Source organism: Oncorhynchus mykiss, unplaced genomic scaffold (assembly GCF_013265735.2).
Source record: "Oncorhynchus mykiss isolate Arlee unplaced genomic scaffold, USDA_OmykA_1.1 un_scaffold_587, whole genome shotgun sequence".
In the NCBI taxonomy this organism is placed as follows: Eukaryota; Metazoa; Chordata; class Actinopteri; order Salmoniformes; family Salmonidae; genus Oncorhynchus; species Oncorhynchus mykiss.
This window is the reverse complement of record NW_023494034.1, coordinates 1,783-18,150: the sequence shown is the minus strand read 5'-3', so window position 1 is coordinate 18,150 and position 16,368 is coordinate 1,783. Positions and strand designations below refer to the sequence as shown.

Here is a 16,368-nt window from a genome sequence, read left to right as displayed (position 1 = left end):
TAGCAAAGGAAAAGAAGCTAGCCTGCATAGTACAGTGCATTCGGAAAGTTTTCAGACCCCTTACTTTTTTCCACATTTTGTTACGTTACAGCCTTATTCTAAAATGGATGAAATAAAATAAAATCTATCTACACACAATACCACATAATGACAAAGCGATAACATATAGTTTTTATTAATGAAAAAAATATTTTAAAAATACCTTATTTACATACATTTTCAGACCCTTTGCTATGAGGCTGGAAATTGAGCTCAGGTCCATCCTGTTTCCATTGATCATCCTTGAGATGTTTCTTCAACTTGATTGGAGTCCACCTGTGTTAAATTCAAATGATTGGTCATTTCTGCAGCATTGAAGGTACCCAAGAACACAGTGGCTTCCATCACTCTTAAATAGAAGAAGTTTGGAACCACCAAGCCTCTTCCAAGTTCAAGCTGCACACGATAATTCCCGGCTTCTCATGTCTACCTCACATAATATCCCAAATTGAGTACCACAGAAAGAGCCATAATACCCATTAAATATTTTAAAAATACCTTATTTACGTACGTTTTCAGACCCTTTGCTATGAGTCTGGAAATTGAGCTCGGTTCCATCCTGTTTCCATTGATCATCCTTGAGATGTTTCTTCAACTTGATTGGAGTCCACCTGTGGTAAATTCAAATGATTGGTCATTTCTGCAGCATTGAAGGTACCCAAGAACACAGTGGCTTCCATCACTCTTAAATGGAAGAAGTTTTGAACCACCAAGCCTCTTCCAAGAGCCGCTGCACACAATAATTCCCGGCTTCTCAAGCCTTATTGTTTAATTAATTGACTAAGTAATTTCTGATTTCATTAGGTTCTGAGAGCGATAAATGTCCCACCCAGCCAAAGTCAGCCACACCCTTAGTACTCCACTCATTGGGTTTCCGTAGTGTAGTGGTTATCACGTTCGCCTAACACGCGAAAGGTCCCCGGTTCGAAACCGGGCGGAAACATTTGGTAATATTCAATATTTCCCAATGCCCAGAGGCTAGCATTTGGTTTGAAACAGTTGAGGTTTGTCTAAACCTTGCTGTCTACCTCTCCGACCTGTGGATCAATGTTGCCGTTTTTTGGGGACCTCCACCATGCGATCTGTATGAATGTGACCAGACTGACAGCTTCTCTGAGCCAGGCAAATTCATTTATCAGGGTCATTGTAATGGATATATCCAAAGAAATGGCAATATAATCCAAGGTAAAACAAACAAAAATGTAGATCGTTTTCTGTCATTTCAGCTGCTTGATGTGATTGTGTGATAGATTTAGTTGGCTGGCTAGCAAAGGAAAAGAAGCTAGCCTGCATAGGTACAGTGCATTCGGAAAGTTTTCAGACCCCTTACTTTTTTCCACATTTTGTTACGTTACAGCCTTATACTAAAATGGATGAAATAAAATAAAATCTATCTACACACAATACCACATAATGACAAAGCGATAGCATATAGTTTTTATTAATGAAAAAAATATTTTAAAAATACCTTATTTACATACATTTTCAGACCCTTTGCTATGAGACTGGAAATTGAGCTCAGGTCCATCCTGTTTCCATTGATCATCCTTGAGATGTTTCTTCAACTTGATTGGAGTCCACCTGTGGTAAATTCAAATGATTGGTCATTTCTGCAGCATTGAAGGTACCCAAGAACACAGTGGCTTCCATCACTCTTAAATGGAAGAAGTTTTGAACCACCAAGCCTCGTCCAAGAGCCGCTGCACACAATAATTCCCGGCTTCTCAAGCCTTATTGTTTAATTAATTGACTAAGTAATTTCTGATTTCATTAGGTTCTGAGAGCGATAAATGTCCCACCCAGCCCAAGTCAGCCACACCCTTAGTACGCCACTCATTGGGTTTCTGTAGTGTAGTGGTTATCACGTTCGCCTAACACGCGAAAGGTCCCCGGTTCGAGACCTGGCGGAAACACATTTTAACAGATTGGTCCTTTGCACTTCTCAGTATTTGCTATTCAGACTTTAGTTTCAGTAGTGTATTAGTTATCACGTTCGCCTCACACGCGAAAGTCAGTCACACCCTTAGTTTTCCAATAATTTGGTTTCCGTAGTGTAGTGGTTATCACGTTTGCCTCACACGTGAAAGGTCCCCGGTTTGAAACCTGGCCGAAACATTTTGTAATATTCAATATTTCCCAATGCCCAGAGGCTAGCATTTGGTTTGAAACAGTTGAGCTTTGTCTAAACCTTGCTGTCTACCTCTCCGACCTGTGGATCAATGTTGCCGTTTTTTTGGGGACCTCCACCATGCGATCTGTATGAATGTGACCAGACTGACAGCTTCTCTGAGCCAGGCAAATTCATTTATCAGGGTCATTGTAATGGATATATCCAAAGAAATGGCAATATAATCCAAGGTAAAACAAACAAAAATGTAGATCGTTTTCTGTCATTTCAGCTGCTTGATGTGATTGTGTGATAGATTTAGTTGGCTGGCTAGCAAAGGAAAAGAAGCTAGCCTGCATAGGTACAGTGCATTGGGAAAGTTTTCAGACCCCTTACTTTTTTCCACATTTTGTTTCGTTACAGCCTTATACTAAAATGGATGAAATAAAATAAAATCTATCTACACACAATACCACATAATGACAAAGCGATAACATGTAGTTTTTATTAATGAAAAAATATTTTAAAAATACCTTATTTACATACATTTTCAGACCCTTTGCTATGAGGCTGGAAATTGAGCTCAGGTCCATCCTGTTTCCATTGATCATCCTTGAGATGTTTCTTCAACTTGATTGGAGTCCACCTGTGGTAAATTCAAATGATTGGTCATTTCTGCAGCATTGAAGGTACCCAAGAACACAGTGGCTTCCATCACTCTTAAATAGAAGAAGTTTTGAACCACCAAGCCTCGTCCAAGAGCCGCTGCACACAATAATTCCCGGCTTCTCAAGCCTTATTGTTTAATTAATTGACTAAGTAATTTCTGATTTCATTAGGTTCTGAGAGCGATAAATGTCCCACCCAGCCCAAGTCAGCCACACCCTTAGTACGCCACTCATTGGGTTTCTGTAGTGTAGTGGTTATCACGTTCGCCTAACACGCGAAAGGTCCCCGGTTCGAGACCTGGCGGAAACACATTTTAACAGATTGGTCCTTTGCACTTCTCAGTATTTGCTATTCAGACTTTAGTTTCAGTAGTGTATTAGTTATCACGTTCGCCTCACACGCGAAAGTCAGTCACACCCTTAGTTTTCCAATAATTTGGTTTCCGTAGTGTAGTGGTTATCACGTTTGCCTCACACGTGAAAGGTCCCCGGTTTGAAACCTGGCCGAAACATTTTGTAATATTCAATATTTCCCAATGCCCAGAGGCTAGCATTTGGTTTGAAACAGTTGAGCTTTGTCTAAACCTTGCTGTCTACCTCTCCGACCTGTGGATCAATGTTGCCGTTTTTTTGGGGACCTCCACCATGCGATCTGTATGAATGTGACCAGACTGACAGCTTCTCTGAGCCAGGCAAATTCATTTATCAGGGTCATTGTAATGGATATATCCAAAGAAATGGCAATATAATCCAAGGTAAAACAAACAAAAATGTAGATCGTTTTCTGTCATTTCAGCTGCTTGATGTGATTGTGTGATAGATTTAGTTGGCTGGCTAGCAAAGGAAAAGAAGCTAGCCTGCATAGGTACAGTGCATTGGGAAAGTTTTCAGACCCCTTACTTTTTTCCACATTTTGTTTCGTTACAGCCTTATACTAAAATGGATGAAATAAAATAAAATCTATCTACACACAATACCACATAATGACAAAGCGATAACATGTAGTTTTTATTAATGAAAAAATATTTTAAAAATACCTTATTTACATACATTTTCAGACCCTTTGCTATGAGGCTGGAAATTGAGCTCAGGTCCATCCTGTTTCCATTGATCATCCTTGAGATGTTTCTTCAACTTGATTGGAGTCCACCTGTGGTAAATTCAAATGATTGGTCATTTCTGCAGCATTGAAGGTACCCAAGAACACAGTGGCTTCCATCACTCTTAAATAGAAGAAGTTTGGAACCACCAAGCCTCTTCCATGTTCCGGCTGCACACAATAATTACCGGCTTCTCATGTCTACCTCACATAATATCCCAAATTGAGTACCACAGAAAGAGCCATAATACCCATTAAATATTTTAAAAATACCTTATTTACGTACGTTTTCAGACCCTTTGCTATGAGGCTGGAAATTGAGCTCAGGTCCATCCTGTTTCCATTGATCATCCTTGAGGTGTTTCTTCAACTTGATTGGAGTCCACCTGTGGTAAATTCAAATGATTAGTCATTTCTGCAGCATTGAAGGCACCCAAGAACACAGTGGCTTCCATCACTCTTAAATGGAAGAAGTTTGGAACCACCAAGCCTCTTCCAAGTTCCGGCTGCACACGATAATTCCCGGCTTTTCATGTCTACCTCACATAATATCCCAAATTGAGTTCCACAGAAAGAGCCATAATACACATTAAATATTTTAAAAATACCTTATTTACGTAAGTTTTCAGACCCTTTGCTATGAGGCTGGAAATTGAGCTCAGGTCCATCCTGTTTCCATTGATCATCCTTGAGATGTTTCTTCAACTTGATTGGAGTCCACCTGTGGTAAATTCAAATGATTGGTCATTTCTGCAGCATTGAAGGTACCCAAGAACACAGTGGCTTCCATCACTCTTAAATGGAAGAAGTTTTGAACCAGTGTAGTGGTTATCACGTTTGCCTCACACGCGAAAGGTCCCCGGTTCGAAACCGGGCGGAAACATCTTGTAATATTCAATATTTCCCAATGCCCAGAGGCTAGCATTTGGTTTGAAACAGTTGAGGTTTGTCTAAACCTTGCTGTCTACCTCTCCGACCTGTGGATCAATGTTGCCGTTTTTTGGGGACCTCCACCATGCGATCTGTATGAATGTGACCAGACTGACAGCTTCTCTGAGCCAGGCAAATTCATTTATCAGGGTCATTGTAATGGATATATCCAAAGAAATGGCAATATAATCCAAGGTAAAACAAACAAAAATGTAGATCGTTTTCTGTCATTTCAGCTGCTTGATGTGATTGTGTGATAGATTTAGTTGGCTGGCTAGCAAAGGAAAAGAAGCTAGCCTGCATAGGTACAGTGCATTCGGAAAGTTTTCAGACCCCTTACTTTTTTCCACATTTTGTTACGTTACAGCCTTATACTAAAATGGATGAAATAAAATAAAATCTATCTACACACAATACCACATAATGACAAAGCGATAGCATATAGTTTTTATTAATGAAAAAAATATTTTAAAAATACCTTATTTACATACATTTTCAGACCCTTTGCTATGAGACTGGAAATTGAGCTCAGGTCCATCCTGTTTCCATTGATCATCCTTGAGATGTTTCTTCAACTTGATTGGAGTCCACCTGTGGTAAATTCAAATGATTGGTCATTTCTGCAGCATTGAAGGTACCCAAGAACACAGTGGCTTCCATCACTCTTAAATGGAAGAAGTTTTGAACCACCAAGCCTCGTCCAAGAGCCGCTGCACACAATAATTCCCGGCTTCTCAAGCCTTATTGTTTAATTAATTGACTAAGTAATTTCTGATTTCATTAGGTTCTGAGAGCGATAAATGTCCCACCCAGCCCAAGTCAGCCACACCCTTAGTACGCCACTCATTGGGTTTCTGTAGTGTAGTGGTTATCACGTTCGCCTAACACGCGAAAGGTCCCCGGTTCGAGACCTGGCGGAAACACATTTTAACAGATTGGTCCTTTGCACTTCTCAGTATTTGCTATTCAGACTTTAGTTTCAGTAGTGTATTAGTTATCACGTTCGCCTCACACGCGAAAGTCAGTCACACCCTTAGTTTTCCAATAATTTGGTTTCCGTAGTGTAGTGGTTATCACGTTTGCCTCACACGTGAAAGGTCCCCGGTTTGAAACCTGGCCGAAACATTTTGTAATATTCAATATTTCCCAATGCCCAGAGGCTAGCATTTGGTTTGAAACAGTTGAGCTTTGTCTAAACCTTGCTGTCTACCTCTCCGACCTGTGGATCAATGTTGCCGTTTTTTTGGGGACCTCCACCATGCGATCTGTATGAATGTGACCAGACTGACAGCTTCTCTGAGCCAGGCAAATTCATTTATCAGGGTCATTGTAATGGATATATCCAAAGAAATGGCAATATAATCCAAGGTAAAACAAACAAAAATGTAGATCGTTTTCTGTCATTTCAGCTGCTTGATGTGATTGTGTGATAGATTTAGTTGGCTGGCTAGCAAAGGAAAAGAAGCTAGCCTGCATAGGTACAGTGCATTGGGAAAGTTTTCAGACCCCTTACTTTTTTCCACATTTTGTTTCGTTACAGCCTTATACTAAAATGGATGAAATAAAATAAAATCTATCTACACACAATACCACATAATGACAAAGCGATAACATGTAGTTTTTATTAATGAAAAAATATTTTAAAAATACCTTATTTACATACATTTTCAGACCCTTTGCTATGAGGCTGGAAATTGAGCTCAGGTCCATCCTGTTTCCATTGATCATCCTTGAGATGTTTCTTCAACTTGATTGGAGTCCACCTGTGGTAAATTCAAATGATTGGTCATTTCTGCAGCATTGAAGGTACCCAAGAACACAGTGGCTTCCATCACTCTTAAATAGAAGAAGTTTGGAACAACCAAGCCTCTTCCATGTTCCGGCTGCACACAATAATTACCGGCTTCTCATGTCTACCTCACATAATATCCCAAATTGAGTACCACAGAAAGAGCCATAATACCCATTAAATATTTTAAAAATACCTTATTTACGTACGTTTTCAGACCCTTTGCTATGAGGCTGGAAATTGAGCTCAGGTCCATCCTGTTTCCATTGATCATCCTTGAGATGTTTCTTCAACTTGATTGGAGTCCACCTGTGGTAAATTCAAATGATTAGTCATTTCTGCAGCATTGAAGGCACCCAAGAACACAGTGGCTTCCATCACTCTTAAATGGAAGAAGTTTGGAACCACCAAGCCTCTTCCAAGTTCCGGCTGCACACGATAATTCCCGGCTTTTCATGTCTACCTCACATAATATCCCAAATTGAGTTCCACAGAAAGAGCCATAATACACATTAAATATTTTAAAAATACCTTATTTACGTAAGTTTTCAGACCCTTTGCTATGAGGCTGGAAATTGAGCTCAGGTCCATCCTGTTTCCATTGATCATCCTTGAGATGTTTCTTCAACTTGATTGGAGTCCACCTGTGGTAAATTCAAATGATTGGTCATTTCTGCAGCATTGAAGGTACCCAAGAACACAGTGGCTTCCATCACTCTTAAATGGAAGAAGTTTTGAACCAGTGTAGTGGTTATCACGTTTGCCTCACACGCGAAAGGTCCCCGGTTCGAAACCGGGCGGAAACATCTTGTAATATTCAATATTTCCCAATGCCCAGAGGCTAGCATTTGGTTTGAAACAGTTGAGGTTTGTCTAAACCTTGCTGTCTACCTCTCCGACCTGTGGATCAATGTTGCCGTTTTTTGGGGACCTCCACCATGCGATCTGTATGAATGTGACCAGACTGACAGCTTCTCTGAGCCAGGCAAATTCATTTATCAGGGTCATTGTAATGGATATATCCAAAGAAATGGCAATATAATCCAAGGTAAAACAAACAAAAATGTAGATCGTTTTCTGTCATTTCAGCTGCTTGATGTGATTGTGTGATAGATTTAGTTGGCTGGCTAGCAAAGGAAAAGAAGCTAGCCTGCATAGGTACAGTGCATTCGGAAAGTTTTCAGACCCCTTACTTTTTTCCACATTTTGTTACGTTACAGCCTTATACTAAAATGGATGAAATAAAATAAAATCTATCTACACACAATACCACATAATGACAAAGCGATAGCATATAGTTTTTATTAATGAAAAAAATATTTTAAAAATACCTTATTTACATACATTTTCAGACCCTTTGCTATGAGACTGGAAATTGAGCTCAGGTCCATCCTGTTTCCATTGATCATCCTTGAGATGTTTCTTCAACTTGATTGGAGTCCACCTGTGGTAAATTCAAATGATTGGTCATTTCTGCAGCATTGAAGGTACCCAAGAACACAGTGGCTTCCATCACTCTTAAATGGAAGAAGTTTTGAACCACCAAGCCTCGTCCAAGAGACGCTGCACACAATAATTCCCGGCTTCTCAAGCCTTATTGTTTAATTAATTGACTAAGTAATTTCTGATTTCATTAGGTTCTGAGAGCGATAAATGTCCCACCCAGCCCAAGTCAGCCACACCCTTAGTACGCCACTCATTGGGTTTCTGTAGTGTAGTGGTTATCACGTTCGCCTAACACGCGAAAGGTCCCCGGTTCAAGACCGGGCGGAAACACATTTTAACAGATTGGTCCTTTGCACTTCTCAGTATTTGCTATTCAGACTTTAGTTTCAGTAGTGTATTAGTTATCACGTTCGCCTCACACGCGAAAGTCAGTCACACCCTTAGTTTTCCAATAATTTGGTTTCCGTAGTGTAGTGGTTATCACGTTTGCCTCACACGTGAAAGGTCCCCGGTTTGAAACCTGGCCGAAACATTTTGTAATATTCAATATTTCCCAATGCCCAGAGGCTAGCATTTGGTTTGAAACAGTTGAGCTTTGTCTAAACCTTGCTGTCTACCTCTCCGACCTGTGGATCAATGTTGCCGTTTTTTTGGGGACCTCCACCATGCGATCTGTATGAATGTGACCAGACTGACAGCTTCTCTGAGCCAGGCAAATTCATTTATCAGGGTCATTGTAATGGATATATCCAAAGAAATGGCAATATAATCCAAGGTAAAACAAACAAAAATGTAGATCGTTTTCTGTCATTTCAGCTGCTTGATGTGATTGTGTGATAGATTTAGTTGGCTGGCTAGCAAAGGAAAAGAAGCTAGCCTGCATAGGTACAGTGCATTGGGAAAGTTTTCAGACCCCTTACTTTTTTCCACATTTTGTTTCGTTACAGCCTTATACTAAAATGGATGAAATAAAATAAAATCTATCTACACACAATACCACATAATGACAAAGCGATAGCATATAGTTTTTATTAATGAAAAAATATTTTAAAAATACCTTATTTACATACATTTTCAGACCCTTTGCTATGAGGCTGGAAATTGAGCTCAGGTCCATCCTGTTTCCATTGATCATCCTTGAGATGTTTCTTCAACTTGATTGGAGTCCACCTGTGGTAAATTCAAATGATTAGTCATTTCTGCAGCATTGAAGGCACCCAAGAACACAGTGGCTTCCATCACTCTTAAATGGAAGAAGTTTGGAACCACCAAGCCTCTTCCAAGTTCCGGCTGCACACGATAATTCCCGGCTTTTCATGTCTACCTCACATAATATCCCAAATTGAGTTCCACAGAAAGAGCCATAATACACATTAAATATTTTAAAAATACCTTATTTACGTAAGTTTTCAGACCCTTTGCTATGAGGCTGGAAATTGAGCTCAGGTCCATCCTGTTTCCATTGATCATCCTTGAGATGTTTCTTCAACTTGATTGGAGTCCACCTGTGGTAAATTCAAATGATTGGTCATTTCTGCAGCATTGAAGGTACCCAAGAACACAGTGGCTTCCATCACTATTAAATGGAAGAAGTTTTGAACCAGTGTAGTGGTTATCACGTTCGCCTCACACGCGAAAGGTCCCCGGTTCGAAACCGGGCGGAAACATCTTGTAATATTCAATATTTCCCAATGCCCAGAGGCTAGCATTTGGTTTGAAACAGTTGAGGTTTGTCTAAACCTTGCTGTCTACCTCTCCGACCTGTGGATCAATGTTGCCGTTTTTTGGGGACCTCCACCATGCGATCTGTATGAATGTGACCAGACTGACAGCTTCTCTGAGCCAGGCAAATTCATTTATCAGGGTCATTGTAATGGATATATCCAAAGAAATGGCAATATAATCCAAGGTAATTTCAGCTGCTTGATGTGATTGTGTGATAGATTTAGTTGGCTGGCTAGCAAAGGAAAAGAAGCTAGCCTGCATAGGTACAGTGCATTCGGAAAGTTTTCAGACCCCTTACTTTTTTCCACATTTTGTTTCGTTACAGCCTTATACTAAAATGGATGAAATAAAATAAAATCTATCTACACACAATACCACATAATGACAAAGCGATAGCATATAGTTTTTATTAATGAAAAAAATATTTTAAAAATACCTTATTTACATACATTTTCAGACCCTTTGCTATGAGGCTGGAAATTGAGCTCAGGTCCATCCTGTTTCCATTGATCATCCTTGAGATGTTTCTTCAACTTGATTGGAGTCCACCTGTGGTAAATTCAAATGATTGGTCATTTCTGCAGCATTGAAGGTACCCAAGAACACAGTGGCTTCCATCACTCTTAAATGGAAGAAGTTTTGAACCACCAAGCCTCTTCCAAGAGCCGCTGCACACAATAATTCCCGGCTTCTCAAGCCTTATTGTTTAATTAATTGACTAAGTAATTTCTGATTTCATTAGGTTCTGAGAGCGACAAATGTCCCACCCAGCCAAAGTCAGTCACACCCTTAGTATTCCAATCATTCGGTTTCCGTAGTGTAGTGGTTATCACGTTCGCCTCACACGCGAAAGGTCCCCGGTTCGAGACCGGGTGGAAACACATTTTAACAGATTGGTCCTTCGCACTTCTCAGTATTTGCTATTCAGACTTTAGTTTCAGTAGTTTATTAGTTATCACGTTCGCCTCACACGCGAAAGTCAGTCACACCCTTAGTTTTCCAATCATTCGGTTTCCGTAGTGTAGTGGTTATCACGTTTGCCTCACACGCTGAAAGGTCCCCGGTTCGAAACCGGTGCGAAACATTTTGTAATATTCAATATTTCCCAATGCCCAGAGGCTAGCATTTGGTTTGAAACAGTTGACGTTTGTCTAAACCTTGCTGTCTACCTCTCCGACCATGTGGATCAATGTTGCCGTTTTTTTGGGGACCTCCACCATGCGATCTGTATGAATGTGACCAGACTGACAGCTTCTCTGAGCCAGGCAAATTCATTTATCAGGGTCATTGTAATGGATATATCCAAAGAAATGGCAATATAATCCAAGGTAAAACAAACAAAAATGTAGATCGTTTTCTGTCATTTCAGCTGCTTGATGTGATTGTGTGATAGATTTAGTTGGCTGGCTAGCAAAGGAAAAGAAGCTAGCCTGCATAGGTACAGTGCATTCGGAAAGTTTTCAGACCCCTTACTTTTTTCCACATTTTGTTTCGTTACAGCCTTATACTAAAATGGATGAAATAAAATAAAATCTATCTACACACAATACCACATAATGACAAAGCGATAACATATAGTTTTTATTAATGAAAAAATATTTTAAAAATACCTTATTTACATACATTTTCAGACCCTTTGCTATGAGGCTGGAAATTGAGCTCAGGTCCATCCTGTTTCCATTGATCATCCTTGAGATGTTTCTTCAACTTGATTGGAGTCCACCTGTGGTAAATTCAAATTATTGGTCATTTCTGCAGCATTGAAGGTACCCAAGAACACAGTGGCTTCCATCACTCTTAAATAGAAGAAGTTTGGAACCACCAAGCCTCTTCCATGTTCCGGCTGCACACAATAATTACCGGCTTCTCATGTCTACCTCACATAATATCCCAAATTGAGTACCACAGAAAGAGCCATAATACCCATTAAATATTTTAAAAATACCTTATTTACGTACGTTTTCAGACCCTTTGCTATGAGGCTGGAAATTGAGCTCAGGTCCATCCTGTTTCCATTGATCATCCTTGAGATGTTTCTTCAACTTGATTGGAGTCCACCTGTGGTAAATTCAAATGATTAGTCATTTCTGCAGCATTGAAGGCACCCAAGAACACAGTGGCTTCCATCACTCTTAAATGGAAGAAGTTTGGAACCACCAAGCCTCTTCCAAGTTCCGGCTGCACACGATAATTCCCGGCTTTTCATGTCTACCTCACATAATATCCCAAATTGAGTTCCACAGAAAGAGCCATAATACACATTAAATATTTTAAAAATACCTTATTTACGTAAGTTTTCAGACCCTTTGCTATGAGGCTGGAAATTGAGCTCAGGTCCATCCTGTTTCCATTGATCATCCTTGAGATGTTTCTTCAACTTGATTGGAGTCCACCTGTGGTAAATTCAAATGATTGGTCATTTCTGCAGCATTGAAGGTACCCAAGAACACAGTGGCTTCCATCACTCTTAAATGGAAGAAGTTTTGAACCAGTGTAGTGGTTATCACGTTTGCCTCACACGCGAAAGGTCCCCGGTTCGAAACCGGGCGGAAACATCTTGTAATATTCAATATTTCCCAATGCCCAGAGGCTAGCATTTGGTTTGAAACAGTTGAGGTTTGTCTAAACCTTGCTGTCTACCTCTCCGACCTGTGGATCAATGTTGCCGTTTTTTGGGGACCTCCACCATGCGATCTGTATGAATGTGACCAGACTGACAGCTTCTCTGAGCCAGGCAAATTCATTTATCAGGGTCATTGTAATGGATATATCCAAAGAAATGGCAATATAATCCAAGGTAAAACAAACAAAAATGTAGATCGTTTTCTGTCATTTCAGCTGCTTGATGTGATTGTGTGATAGATTTAGTTGGCTGGCTAGCAAAGGAAAAGAAGCTAGCCTGCATAGGTACAGTGCATTCGGAAAGTTTTCAGACCCCTTACTTTTTTCCACATTTTGTTACGTTACAGCCTTATACTAAAATGGATGAAATAAAATAAAATCTATCTACACACAATACCACATAATGACAAAGCGATAGCATATAGTTTTTATTAATGAAAAAAATATTTTAAAAATACCTTATTTACATACATTTTCAGACCCTTTGCTATGAGACTGGAAATTGAGCTCAGGTCCATCCTGTTTCCATTGATCATCCTTGAGATGTTTCTTCAACTTGATTGGAGTCCACCTGTGGTAAATTCAAATGATTGGTCATTTCTGCAGCATTGAAGGTACCCAAGAACACAGTGGCTTCCATCACTCTTAAATGGAAGAAGTTTTGAACCACCAAGCCTCGTCCAAGAGCCGCTGCACACAATAATTCCCGGCTTCTCAAGCCTTATTGTTTAATTAATTGACTAAGTAATTTCTGATTTCATTAGATTCTGAGAGCGATAAATGTCCCACCCAGCCCAAGTCAGCCACACCCTTAGTACGCCACTCATTGGGTTTCTGTAGTGTAGTGGTTATCACGTTCGCCTAACACGCGAAAGGTCCCCGGTTCGAGACCGGGCGGAAACACATTTTAACAGATTGGTCCTTTGCACTTCTCAGTATTTGCTATTCAGACTTTAGTTTCAGTAGTGTATTAGTTATCACGTTCGCCTCACACGCGAAAGTCAGTCACACCCTTAGTTTTCCAATAATTTGGTTTCCGTAGTGTAGTGGTTATCACGTTTGCCTCACACGTGAAAGGTCCCCGGTTTGAAACCTGGCCGAAACATTTTGTAATATTCAATATTTCCCAATGCCCAGAGGCTAGCATTTGGTTTGAAACAGTTGAGCTTTGTCTAAACCTTGCTGTCTACCTCTCCGACCTGTGGATCAATGTTGCCGTTTTTTTGGGGACCTCCACCATGCGATCTGTATGAATGTGACCAGACTGACAGCTTCTCTGAGCCAGGCAAATTCATTTATCAGGGTCATTGTAATGGATATATCCAAAGAAATGGCAATATAATCCAAGGTAAAACAAACAAAAATGTAGATCGTTTTCTGTCATTTCAGCTGCTTGATGTGATTGTGTGATAGATTTAGTTGGCTGGCTAGCAAAGGAAAAGAAGCTAGCCTGCATAGGTACAGTGCATTGGGAAAGTTTTCAGACCCCTTACTTTTTTCCACATTTTGTTTCGTTACAGCCTTATACTAAAATGGATGAAATAAAATAAAATCTATCTACACACAATACCACATAATGACAAAGCGATAACATATAGTTTTTATTAATGAAAAAATATTTTAAAAATACCTTATTTACATACATTTTCAGACCCTTTGCTATGAGGCTGGAAATTGAGCTCAGGTCCATCCTGTTTCCATTGATCATCCTTGAGATGTTTCTTCAACTTGATTGGAGTCCACCTGTGGTAAATTCAAATGATTGGTCATTTCTGCAGCATTGAAGGTACCCAAGAACACAGTGGCTTCCATCACTCTTAAATAGAAGAAGTTTGGAACCACCAAGCCTCTTCCATGTTCCGGCTGCACACAATAATTACCGGCTTCTCATGTCTACCTCACATAATATCCCAAATTGAGTACCACAGAAAGAGCCATAATACCCATTAAATATTTTAAAAATACCTTATTTACGTACGTTTTCAGACCCTTTGCTATGAGGCTGGAAATTGAGCTCAGGTCCATCCTGTTTCCATTGATCATCCTTGAGATGTTTCTTCAACTTGATTGGAGTCCACCTGTGGTAAATTCAAATGATTAGTCATTTCTGCAGCATTGAAGGCACCCAAGAACACAGTGGCTTCCATCACTCTTAAATGGAAGAAGTTTGGAACCACCAAGCCTCTTCCAAGTTCCGGCTGCACACGATAATTCCCGGCTTTTCATGTCTACCTCACATAATATCCCAAATTGAGTTCCACAGAAAGAGCCATAATACACATTAAATATTTTAAAAATACCTTATTTACGTAAGTTTTCAGACCCTTTGCTATGAGGCTGGAAATTGAGCTCAGGTCCATCCTGTTTCCATTGATCATCCTTGAGATGTTTCTTCAACTTGATTGGAGTCCACCTGTGGTAAATTCAAATGATTGGTCATTTCTGCAGCATTGAAGGTACCCAAGAACACAGTGGCTTCCATCACTCTTAAATGGAAGAAGTTTTGAACCACCAAGCCTCTTCCAAGAGCCGCTGCACACAATAATTCCCGGCTTCTCAAGCCTTATTGTTTAATTAATTGACTAAGTAATTTCTGATTTCATTAGGTTCTGAGAGCGACAAATGTCCCACCCAGCCAAAGTCAGTCACACCCTTAGTTTTCCAATCATTCGGTTTCCGTAGTGTAGTGGTTATCACGTTCGCCTCACACGCGAAAGGTCCCCGGTTCGAGACCGGGTGGAAACACATTTTAACAGATTGGTCCTTCGCACTTCTCAGTATTTGCTATTCAGACTTTAGTTTCAGTAGTTTATTGGTTATCACGTTCGCCTCACACGCGAAAGTCAGTCACACCCTTAGTTTTCCAATCATTCGGTTTCCGTAGTGTAGTGGTTATCACGTTCGCCTCACACGCGAAAGGTCCCTGGTTCGAAACCGGGTGGAAACATTTTGTAATATTCAATATTTCCCAATGCCCAGAGGCTAGCATTTGGTTTGAAACAGTTGACGTTTGTCTAAACCTTGCTGTCTACCTCTCCGACCAGTGGATCAATGTTGCCGTTTTTTTGGGGACCTCCACCATGCGATCTGTATGAATGTGACCAGACTGACAGCTTCTCTGAGCCAGGCAAATTCATTTATCAGGGTCATTGTAATGGATATATCCAAAGAAATGGCAATATAATCCAAGGTAAAACAAACAAAAATGTAGATCGTTTTCTGTCATTTCAGCTGCTTGATGTGATTGTGTGATAGATTTAGTTGGCTGGCTAGCAAAGGAAAAGAAGCTAGCCTGCATAGGTACAGTGCATTCGGAAAGTTTTCAGACCCCTTACTTTTTTCCACATTTTGTTACGTTACAGCCTTATACTAAAATGGATGAAATAAAATAAAATCTATCTACACACAATACCACATAATGACAAAGCGATAACATATAGTTTTTATTAATGAAAAAAATATTTTAAAAATACCTTATTTACATACATTTTCAGACCCTTTGCTATGAGGCTGGAAATTGAGCTCAGTTCCATCCTGTTTCCATTGATCATCCTTGAGATGTTTCTTCAACTTGATTGGAATCCACCTGTGGTAAATTCAAATGATTGGTCATTTCTGCAGCATTGAAGGTACCCAAGAACACAGTGGCTTCCATCACTCTTAAATAGAAGAAGTTTGGAACCACCAAGCCTCTTCCAAGTTCCGGCTGCACACGATAATTCCCGGCTTCTCATGTCTACCTCACATAATATCCCAAATTGAGTACCACAGAAAGAGCCATTATACCCATTAAATATTTTAAAAATACCTTATTTACGTACGTTTTCAGACCCTTTGCTATGAGGCTGGAAATTGAGCTCAGGTCCATCCTGTTTCCATTGATCATCCTTGAGATGTTTCTTCAACTTGATTGGAGTCCACCTGTGGTAAATTCAAATGATTG

General features: G+C 40.0%; 9 non-coding genes across 9 annotated transcripts; all 9 read left to right on the top strand.

The window, feature by feature from the left end:
* Positions 1 to 909: 909 nt before the first annotated feature.
* Positions 910 to 982, top strand: trnav-aac. The gene has a single exon. It is a non-coding gene; the product is annotated as a tRNA-Val (tRNA).
* An 897-nt stretch (positions 983 to 1,879) lies between these two features.
* trnav-aac lies at positions 1,880 to 1,952 on the top strand. Its single transcript has one exon. It is a non-coding gene; the product is annotated as a tRNA-Val (tRNA).
* Positions 1,953 to 3,051: 1,099 nt separating this feature from the next.
* On the top strand, positions 3,052 to 3,124 carry trnav-aac. The gene has a single exon. It is a non-coding gene; the product is annotated as a tRNA-Val (tRNA).
* Positions 3,125 to 5,693: 2,569 nt separating this feature from the next.
* On the top strand, positions 5,694 to 5,766 carry trnav-aac. The gene has a single exon. It is a non-coding gene; the product is annotated as a tRNA-Val (tRNA).
* Positions 5,767 to 8,335: 2,569 nt separating this feature from the next.
* trnav-aac lies at positions 8,336 to 8,408 on the top strand. The gene has a single exon. It is a non-coding gene; the product is annotated as a tRNA-Val (tRNA).
* Positions 8,409 to 10,611: 2,203 nt separating this feature from the next.
* Positions 10,612 to 10,684, top strand: trnav-cac. The gene has a single exon. It is a non-coding gene; the product is annotated as a tRNA-Val (tRNA).
* Positions 10,685 to 13,255: 2,571 nt separating this feature from the next.
* trnav-aac lies at positions 13,256 to 13,328 on the top strand. Its single transcript has one exon. It is a non-coding gene; the product is annotated as a tRNA-Val (tRNA).
* Positions 13,329 to 15,097: 1,769 nt separating this feature from the next.
* Positions 15,098 to 15,170, top strand: trnav-cac. The gene has a single exon. It is a non-coding gene; the product is annotated as a tRNA-Val (tRNA).
* Positions 15,171 to 15,299: 129 nt separating this feature from the next.
* Positions 15,300 to 15,372, top strand: trnav-cac. Its single transcript has one exon. It is a non-coding gene; the product is annotated as a tRNA-Val (tRNA).
* Positions 15,373 to 16,368: the final 996 nt, after the last annotated feature.